Source organism: Ceratotherium simum, chromosome 3, assembly GCF_057802395.1.
Source record: "Ceratotherium simum simum isolate JZ-2026a chromosome 3, ASM5780239v1, whole genome shotgun sequence".
NCBI lineage: Eukaryota > Metazoa > Chordata > Mammalia > Perissodactyla > Rhinocerotidae > Ceratotherium > Ceratotherium simum.
The window spans coordinates 14,149,289-14,158,977 of NC_141902.1; the positions used below are offsets into that span (position 1 = coordinate 14,149,289).

Sequence of the window (9,689 nt, forward strand, 5' to 3'; positions counted from 1 at the left end):
CGCCCGGCCTCCTGTTCGTGGAGGAGGAGTGGGCTTCCCTCCCACCAGATCAGTGGCCAGTCCCCTGCGGTGGCCCCATGGTCGCTGCCACCGGCAAGCCCGAGCAGAGCAGGTCGGGCTGTCTGTCCAGAAAAGCCCCCGAATCCCTCGTTCCATCCTGGGGACCAATTCAAAACTCGAGTTGCTCAGTCACTGCCCCTTCTGTGGCCCACTCTTGTGCAGAGTGCCAGCTGAAGGAAAGCACCCGTGGCTGCATATTACTTAAAAATGAAAACAAACATTCTTCGTATCCCAACAACATAAAATGTTGAAAGGAATATTGCTTTTACAAAATCCAATAAACCATCCACGACTGTACCTCGCAAGCAAAAGTGCACCTTTGTTTGTAAGCAGAGCAATGAAGAAACATTGGGGACACTTGATCTCATGTGCAGGGCACAGCTTTAAGGACCAGTCTCATTTTCTGCCCAGAAAGAGTTAATAGTCTAAAAAGAGTTGAAGAAAAGTAACATTTATTGGATACTTCCTAGCGATGTAACCTTGGACAAGTTCTTAACCTCTCAGTGCCTCCATCTATTTATCTGTAAAATGGGAATAATCATACTGCCTTTTAGGGTTTTGTGAGGATTAAAGAGTCCATCTCTGGAAAAAACTTGAACAGTGTCTGATGCACAGTAGAGTGATACCTAAGTGTCACTTCACTATCAGCTGTTATTATATGCCAGCTCAGAATAGGTGCACAGTCTCTGTTTTCCACCCCAGGAGACTGCAGCTTCGAGGCACTAGATGGTGGAAAGTGGCCCTGAGTTGGGATTCAAAAGACAGTATAGCAGCCGAGTGATCTTCGTCTCTGGGCCTCAGGGTTCCCATGTGTAAATTAGAGATAATAATTGCCCTACCCCCCTACCCACATGCAGGGTCGTCGTAATGATCAAATTCAGAGTAACTACGAGCTCTTCTTAGATGTAATGTCACAACGCAGAGTGTCCACTGCCCCTCCAACCCCAAACTTCTCTTTCTAAAGCTCAGCAGGGAATGGAATGGATTAAAATAAACCAATCTCAGTGGGTGTGCAAGGGGAGCTCCTTAGCCATGCAGAGTCCTGGTCTGCCCCCGTTGCCAGGCTGCTGCTGGGGGGGGGCCCAAGTGAACCCTTGAACTGCTGGGGACAGGGAATGATGGGAGCAGATGTCCCATCCCAGGTGGTTTCCAGGTTCCAGGAGGAAGCAGGGATCCTGCCCCCATCCAGCCCGGGATGGAGCCTTCTGGAAGAGGTGACCCAGGTCCTGGGGCCCACAGGGCTCAGAGGGAGGGGGTGAGGTGGCTGGAGGTGAAGCCACAAGTTCCTTTTGCAAACCTGAAGCTTCTAGTTGCAGCCGAATGTAGGGGAAAGTACCAGGGGAGCTAAGGGGACTTGTGAACAGAGCACCCTTCAATGGGGGAGATAAAAATAGAAACAGAGCTCTCCCCACCCCCACCGCAGCTGAAGAATGTCTGCAAAAAAAGCCACCCTGGAATTACACAGAAGCAACCACACAAACTACAGTGATTAAATGAGATAGCATTGAGTGCCGGCCTAGCACTGGCCTGGCACATAGTAGGTGCACAGTGGATTTGTTCCCCTTATGCACAACTGCATTCAGCTTCACCACAGACTTTCTGCAAATACCAAGGACCTACTATCTGCGGGGCGTTGTGCAAGGTTCAGGGGACCAGGCCCAAGAGCTGGCCTCGACCTCTGGGAGCTCCCAGGCTGGTGGTTGAGACAGACTGGAGCCCAGGAGGGGACCAGAGCCCTAACAGGAGCCCTGAGGAGGGGATCCGGAGCTGGGGGTGCTGGTGCATTGGTCTCCAGGCTGAGGGAACAGCAGGCACAGCAGGAGGTGCGGGAGCTTCAGGATGACTGTGGAGCGAGAGTTTGGCGGAGGGAGGGTCCTCAGGCAGTATTTCCTTGTTACCCACTTTCTTGATCTATTTCCTTGGCACTTCCTGGAGAGGCAGGACCTTGGCCTCCCCACCCTGCAGGCCTTGCCACCCTTCAGGCCTCCCCATAACTGCACAAGGTCAGCCCAGCATGGGGCCCCCGTCATGGGAGGGGATTGCAGTACAGCCCTTGCCCCAGATGACAGCACAGGTGGGCTGGAAGAATCTACAAAAGAGCCCTGCCCTCTGGATTCCAGAACATTCTAACTCATCACAGAGTCCTCATGGGGTGAAGGTTCTCCTAGAGGCGGCTCCTAGGACCAACTCCAGGTGTGGGGCCTGGGGTGCCACCCATCACGTCTTCCCTCCCGTGCTCCAGGCACTCTTCTCCCCCACCTTTGGGGGCAGGTGGCCAGTCCCCTCTACCTCTTGCTTCCTGCAGGATGGCCCTGGGTTGTGCAAGGGGAGGGTGGAAAAGGATCCTTCTCAGTGGTCTGCCCCTTGGGTGGGCGTCTCAAGCTAGGCCAACCCTTCACCCAGAGGAACCAACTCCTCGGTTATGATGAGGGAGCTTGTCTCCCCCTCCAGCCACACATTTGCATGAAGAGTTGGGGGACTGGATAGGGGGGAAGGAGACAGATAACTGAGAGTTGAGCCCTGGGGGCTGGTGCAATTTAAATTTTGCGTCAGAGCCGGCTTAGAACAAGGAACGTATATCCAGCACCCATTATGTGCCCGGCTCTGTGTCAGGCCGTTTGCATACATTCTCACCTAACCCTCACCACAACTTTATGAGGGAGGTTCTAGACCCATTTTACAGATAAGGAAACTGAGATACAGCAAGTTTAATTTAGTTGCTCAGGGTCAAACAGCTACCTGAGAGGAAGAGTGGCCCTTTGGCTCCATTGGAGGCGCTGTCTTTTCTGACTGAGGGTCCCTCAGCGAGCTCCCGGGGCCTGTGTGGATTCTGCGTGAATGGCTATGACTGGACTGTGTGTGGAAGGCTGGCGTGGTGAGAATGGCAGCTCGGTCACAGATGGTTGGGGGTTGTGATTGCCCTGCTAGCCAATGGGGTACTGTGCAAGGGGTTTGCATAGGCCACCCCCTTCCCGTAGTCACCAGGACTGAAGTTAGCGAGGGTCCCCAAGCCTTAGATTCCGGCGTGGGTGAAGGCTGCTTCCCAGTTGATGCAGTTGGAAAAGCCCCTGTCTCTACCATGGGCCACAGAGTGCTGTGTAATTTCCTCTATAGGTCAGTCCTCCACCAAGGGCTGTGACGGGGCCATGAGTCAGGCCTCAGCCTGTAGCTAACAAGCCACCAGCTGCCTGGCTTCCAGCCAGCTTGGTGGACACCAGAGTGGCTGCCCACTGCCTTCTCCCATCTCTGTTCTGTCCTGCTTAGGAGAGGTGGGGCGGCTCCAGGGATGGTCAGGCAGACATACCCTGTGGGTCACACCAGACCCAGAGCAGGTCAGGAGCAGGGACCAGTTCTGGGGTGTGGCTGCAGTGAACCATGACTGAGGCAGACCCTCGGCCAGCCCCCATGAGTTTCCAGGGTCAGGAATCAAGGTGTCACCAGAAACCTGTTTGAACTGGGTCCCACACAACTTCCAAGTAAGAACATTCTCCACCTTCCCCTCAAGCTCAGAAGACCTGCAGGGGAATTTGCTCCTCTCAGAAAAAGACGCTTAGCTTAGGGAGTTAAAAAAAAAAAAAAATCAGTGGTTACTTCAACTGCCTTCAAGGAATTCACCATGTACGGACAAGGCCTTGAAACTCAACAGCTGGCTTTCAGAAATCAAGAAGGATAATCTTCGGATGTCTTGTTCTGAGCTGCCAGTGGCTCACTCAGAACCCCTCAGGGTGGGGAGGCACGGGCTAGGGTGCCAGTCATATTTCTGGGCAATTTAAAGCCACGTGCTCTGTGTCACCAAGACTGTGACTCAGACCAGTGCTTGCCAAAGCTCATTCACAGAGGGATGAAACTGCTCTGTAGGCACTTTTCACAGTGCGGTCTCTCCATCTCCGGGAGGGAAAACCAGGGATACGCAGGAGGTGGGCCTTTCCAGCTGTCCAGTTGGGGCCCCTCAAAGCCAGGACCGCAAGGTGTTCAGTTCCATGTCCCTAGCCCCTAGACTTTCTGTAAATGTCGATTAGATGACTGAAGGAACAACAGAAAAACTTTAGTGAAGCTGGTGCAAAAACTTACAGCCCATGCTTTCCCACGTAGGTGTTCCCTGGAGTCTTGCTTCTTAGCAAAGAGGAGTGATGCTTATGTGGTCCCCACAGGGAGCCTGGACCACCACAGAGTGAGCTGACGGCCAGCTGGGGGCAAAGAGGTCCATGCGCCCCATGGGCTGGCCCTCCCTCTGCACCACTCCGGAAAGGTAGGAGTTGGCCCAGAACCCTTTGAGGGAATAAGGCCACTCTGCACCTGGGCTATTTCGGAATTATAAAGTTTATGTTGGCCGAGACCCTCAAAAGAGTTTATTATTGTGCTCCTTAAAAAAAACAACAGCCTGGTGACAGGTGCTGAGAGCTCAGGCTAGACCAGCATGGCCAGGCTGGGAGGAGTGAGCAGCCACTTGTGGGCCTTGGTCAGGCTGCCTCAACAGAGTGGAACCGCTTCCCACACTGCAGGCTCCATCAGCCCCACAGCATCTTCTTGTCTCCAAATCCCCACCTTCAGTTGCGCCTGTGGGTCAGACAGCAGCTGCCACCAGAGCTATCCCCCACTGCAGAAAGGGGACCTGGGTATCTTGGCTTGGGTTGGCTTCTTTTTTTCCTTTCCTTTCCTTTTCTTTCTTTGCCTTCTCCTTATTTAATCTAATTGTCAATGTGGCAGGTGGGGATGGGAAGCCAGAGAGGACGCAGCACAGGACAGAGACTCCAATTGAGGTGAGAGCTCTGCAGCCAGGGCTGGGCGAGGTGCGGCTCCTTGGCTGCCCACACAGTAGGCAGGTCCTGCTTGTCTCCCTGGACACTTGGTTTCTGAGGTTCTGAGCGGGAGACACCTACAGGGCAGGAGAGAACAGAGGTGGGGGGAGACGTAAAGGGTTGGGTCCCTATGAGAAAAGGTAACAAGGACATGGACAGTTTTATTTGGCTGATCACTTTAACAACCAAGCCACCAGAGCTGAGTGGATCAGAAATACAGCAGGTGTTGGTGCCTGGAGATTTTGAGTTGACTCTGTGCTCAGGGCCGTGACGTCCCCGTGGCAGGATTTTTCACTTGCAGGATTTTTCACTTGCCAGGCCTTCGACAGAAGTGCATTCTTACCGTTCCCTGCAGCATAAACAAATAAAAACGCTCATGGCAAGCAGCTTTCAAAGACCTTTGTCTCTAAAAGGAAATCGGGACTGCATTTTCCCACAAGAAGTTCAAGGGAATTGTGATTACTCAGAACTCCCTCTCAACATTCTTGTGAACATTTGAGAAATTCCCAGTGCCTCCTGTTGCCCTGAGTGCGGGAAGCCAGGGATGTGCCGACTCACACACAGCCGAGTGAGGGCTTTCGGGCGCACAGCCACTGCAGAAACCGTTGCATAACTGCAATTGTGTGCTTTTTTTTTAACTTTGATAATGAAAGGAAATGCAAATAAAGAAGTAATGACTTCTGGTAAAATTACGCTGAGAAGATGACTTCCTACTCCCTATCCCTCCCATCCCCTCAAAAGTCCTCCTCTCAAGATCTGTCTCCAGGAGCTTATTTCCCTGAGCAGTTTTCCAGGACTGTTAAGGGGCATGCGACAGTATCTGTAATTAATTCTGCAAGACCCCTACTTTGGCACTCAAAGTTTTCCTCCGGCAGGAGGAGGCAGGGACGCTCCAGGCTAGAAGAGCCTTCTGGCCACCAGCCAACTTCCAATGCAAAGTGCAACTCCAGTCACGAAAAAGATGTGGCGAGTCTTGCCAAATACTGAAGACTCTGCCAGAAAAGAATGAAGGGCCTGCATAAGCCTGCCCCCATCACTCCGAGGAGGGAGACAGCTCATCTTGGTTACCTACAACCGTGGAGGATGAGTGGGTGGGGGCTGGAGGTGCCCAGGGGAGTCTAACCAGGGGGCTGCGAGAAGCCCAAAGAAGGTGTCTGCTCACGTGCGTGCTGCAGCACTCAAGGAAGAACAGCCGCTGGACAGCTGAGAATTCTGGAAAATGAGGTTTCCCAGGATTCTCTGCCTGGATGAATTTTGTAGGCAGGTAGACATATGTCTCAGTTTCTATTTTTTTTTTTTTATTTGTTTCTGGCGTGATATTCTTTTTTTTTTTTAATGTTATTTATTTATTTATTTTTCCCCCCAAAGCCCCAGTAGATAGTTGTATGTCATAGTTGCCCAGCCTTCTAGTTGCTGTATGTGGGACGCGGCCTCAGCATGGCCGGAGAAGTGGTGCGTTAGTGCGCGCCCGGGATCCGAACCCGGGCTGCCAGCAGCGGAGCGCGCGCACTTAACCACTAAGTCACGGGGCCAGCCCTATATGTCTCAGTTTCTAAAGAACGATCTGTTTTAAGCAAAGGAAGGAAGGGAGGGAGGAGAGAGAGAGGAGGAGAGGAAGGAATGGGAGAAGAAAAGAAAAGGAAACGGATACAAGTTCTAGGTGTGTGCTGTTTGATATGGTAGCTTCTGCTCACATGGGACTACTGAGCGCTTGAAATACAGCTGATCTGAATTGAGATCTGCTGCAAGTACAAAACATGCTGGATTTCTAAGATTCAGTATGAAAAAAAGAATGCAAACTAAATAACAATAATTTTTATCAATTACATGTTGAAATGATAATATTTTGGAGATTTTGGATTAAACAAACTATATTAAAATTAATGTCACCTATTTTTTACTCTTTTTAATGTGGCTCCTAGGACATGTATGATTACATCTGTGGTCTGCACTCCATTTCTACGCAGCTCTGCTCACTGCTTTACGTAGTTGCCCCTGGGTGGCCAGTGCAGCCCCCGGTCCCAGCCCCGCTTCTAGGTCCCACCAAACCCTGGAGGTCTTTAGCTCCGCCCCTTTCCCTGGACTGTAGTAACCCAGGCAGGTATGGAGTGTCTTGATTCTTAGATTCTCAGATAAGATTGAAGCCTGGAAAGCCCTGTCGCATTTTAAGCAGCTCTTTTTTGAGTGCTGCTTGACCTTTTACAATCCTCTGCTTCCTATGAGGGCGAGCAGGGGCTTTCTTGCACTCGTTGGAGAGAGCTGGTAGGTGGCTGTGTGATAGTAACGGAAACTTTGAATAGGATGTGTGAGTCGTGGGAGGTTTTGGTTTAGCCTCAGTGGGACTAGGCATTGGCAGACACTGTTCAAATGTGAATCCAGGTTCGCCAGTAAATATTTAGGAGAATTTTTAGAACATCACAGACCATCAGAACATCACTAACAAAACATTTCTTTCAAAAATATGCATTAAGCTCCCCAGGAGTACACCAGGTGATGAATTCAGCAGGCAGCTATGGGCCCTGGAGGAGGGAGGAGAGGCTGGGCATCCGGGGCGGTGGAGAAGGGTCCAGGTGTCCACGGTCAAGTCCACGGTCAACCGGGGTCCAGGTGTCCACGGTCAAGTCCACGGTCAACCGCTCAGTTTCCCAGGCCTCCAGCCATGTATGCGTACTTTTTATAAAGTCATATTATAGTATAGTTACATGTTTTGCTCTATACTTCCTTCTCATAAATGCTCATAAGCATTTTCCATGTTCCTATATAGTCCTCATATCCTCCTTTTTAGTAATTAAGTAATATTACACCAAGTGACTGTGTCATTTTGTAACCTTCTGTGGAACATTTAGTTTCCAGTTTTGCTCATTTAAATAAGATAGCAGCAAAAATGCAATTTGCTTTTTTTGCTGTCTTTTCTTTTGGATTTATATTTCCTTATGATTAATTCTCAGAAAAGAAAGAAACTCCTGTGTTCAAGGGTATGAATGTTTTTCGTTTTTTTTGTGTGTGTGTGTGAGGAAGATCAGCCCTGAGCTAATATCCATGCTAATCCTCCTCTTTTTGCTGAGGAAGACCGGCTCTGAGCTAACATCTATTACCAATCCTCCTCCTTGGCCCAAAGCCCCAGTAGATAGTTGTACGTCATAGTTGCACATCCTTCTAGTTGCTGTATGTGGGACGCAGCCTCAGCATGGCCGGAGAAGCGGTGCGTCGGTGCACGCCCGGGATCCGAACCCGGGCGGCCAGTAGCGGAGCGCGTGCACTTAACCGCTAAGCCACGGGGCCCGCCCCTGAATGTTTTTCTAGTTCTTGATAGGTAGTAACAAGGTGCTGTCCAAAAGGCGTGTAGGAACTTACCTTGCTCACAGCAAGGGATGCACGTGCTAGGTTTCTTGCAACTTTGCCAGGATTGAGGTGTTACAGCATGTATATGTATATATAATATATATATTTTATAGCATTTAAATGTATATTTTACAGCATATATTGTATATATGTACATACATATTTATATTTGCATAATTAAATGCTCTAAAAAATGGCACCTCTCTGAGATTTTTGAAGCTTTTCCAAGCAAAATATTTATAGACAAGTAACACAAATATATATATCTTTTTCTGAAAATGCCAAGACATTATCTTGAGCATTTCTGGACTTTGCATGCATTTCTGTTTTTAAATTATTCTCGGCCAATTGCTTCTCGGCCTTTTGGCTAAGATCAGGTGTAGTATCTGTTCTTATCAGTTTAAATTGTTCTGCACCAAAGATATGTCTCTTCCTCTCCATTTATTAATGTATTCAATCATTTATTTATATCAATATGGACTCATTTATACTCTGGGTTGTAATCCAGTTCTACGTTACTTTATTGCTCAAAATGTTCCAGCTCAGGCCATTGGGAGCTCTTTCAGTCGGCTCCTGTGCCCTTTGACATACTCCATCACTGTGTTTGTATTGTGAGCACTTCCTTACCTTCTGGCACTGCAAGATGCTCCAGGCTCATCTTGTATATTTCCGACTGCAGTCCTAGAATCAGTCTGTTCTACAAGGAGCCCTGGTTTCTATTATTGGAGAATGGTTCCAGAAACCAAGATCTGGGTGTCAACTAGGGTGTCATGTCTCAGGCCCTCAGGTGACAGAGCAAAGATATATGTGTGTTTACTAGCCTACATGTATATATCCACACCTACAGTGTAACTATTTCTATATGTAACCATCTGTTTCTATACTAAGTGAAACATGCGTTCTTACTGATGCCTCCAGCGCTAATCCAGTACCACATGGATCATTCTAGCTTTGCTTATCTTCTTACTACAACTCGGCATGCATTTTTAAGTTCTCATTCCAGGGAAGGCTGATCACCCCTGTTGAAGAATTTCCTTTTCAGAAGTATATTGTTTGTGAAGGGGAAAAAAAAGTTGTGCCTAATTTCTATCAACAGAGAGAGGAAAACGTCATCAATTTGCAAAAAATTTAAAATGTCCTTAAAGTTATCAGTGGAATTTGTTGCTGATGGAAACATAGCAATCTGCATGAGTCTCCAAAGTACAAGGGCTACATAAATGACTTTCCTGGTCCGAGGCCCGGGGTGACTTTGCTCCCAGCAGCTCCCTGCTGGCAGAGTGCCAGCAGCTCCTAACCAGCACCTACGGGAGGATCCTGAACACCACTGTCCATCCTCCAAAGTCACATGTCCTCAGTGGTTCCCTAGAAGAGCTCATGTCTTGGACCAGATGGGCTGCCCCTGCTTTGGTCAATGACCCTGGTGATCTCAAACCAAATCAAGCCAGCGTGATGATGTCCCACAGGAAGAACTGTCCACACCAGCCCGCT

General features: G+C 49.3%; 1 pseudogene; it reads left to right on the forward strand.

Moving 5' to 3' along the window:
* The first annotated feature begins 8,548 nt into the window (after positions 1-8,548).
* LOC147917420 (U2 spliceosomal RNA) lies at positions 8,549-8,664 on the forward strand (annotated as a pseudogene).
* The last annotated feature ends 1,025 nt before the right edge of the window (positions 8,665-9,689 follow it).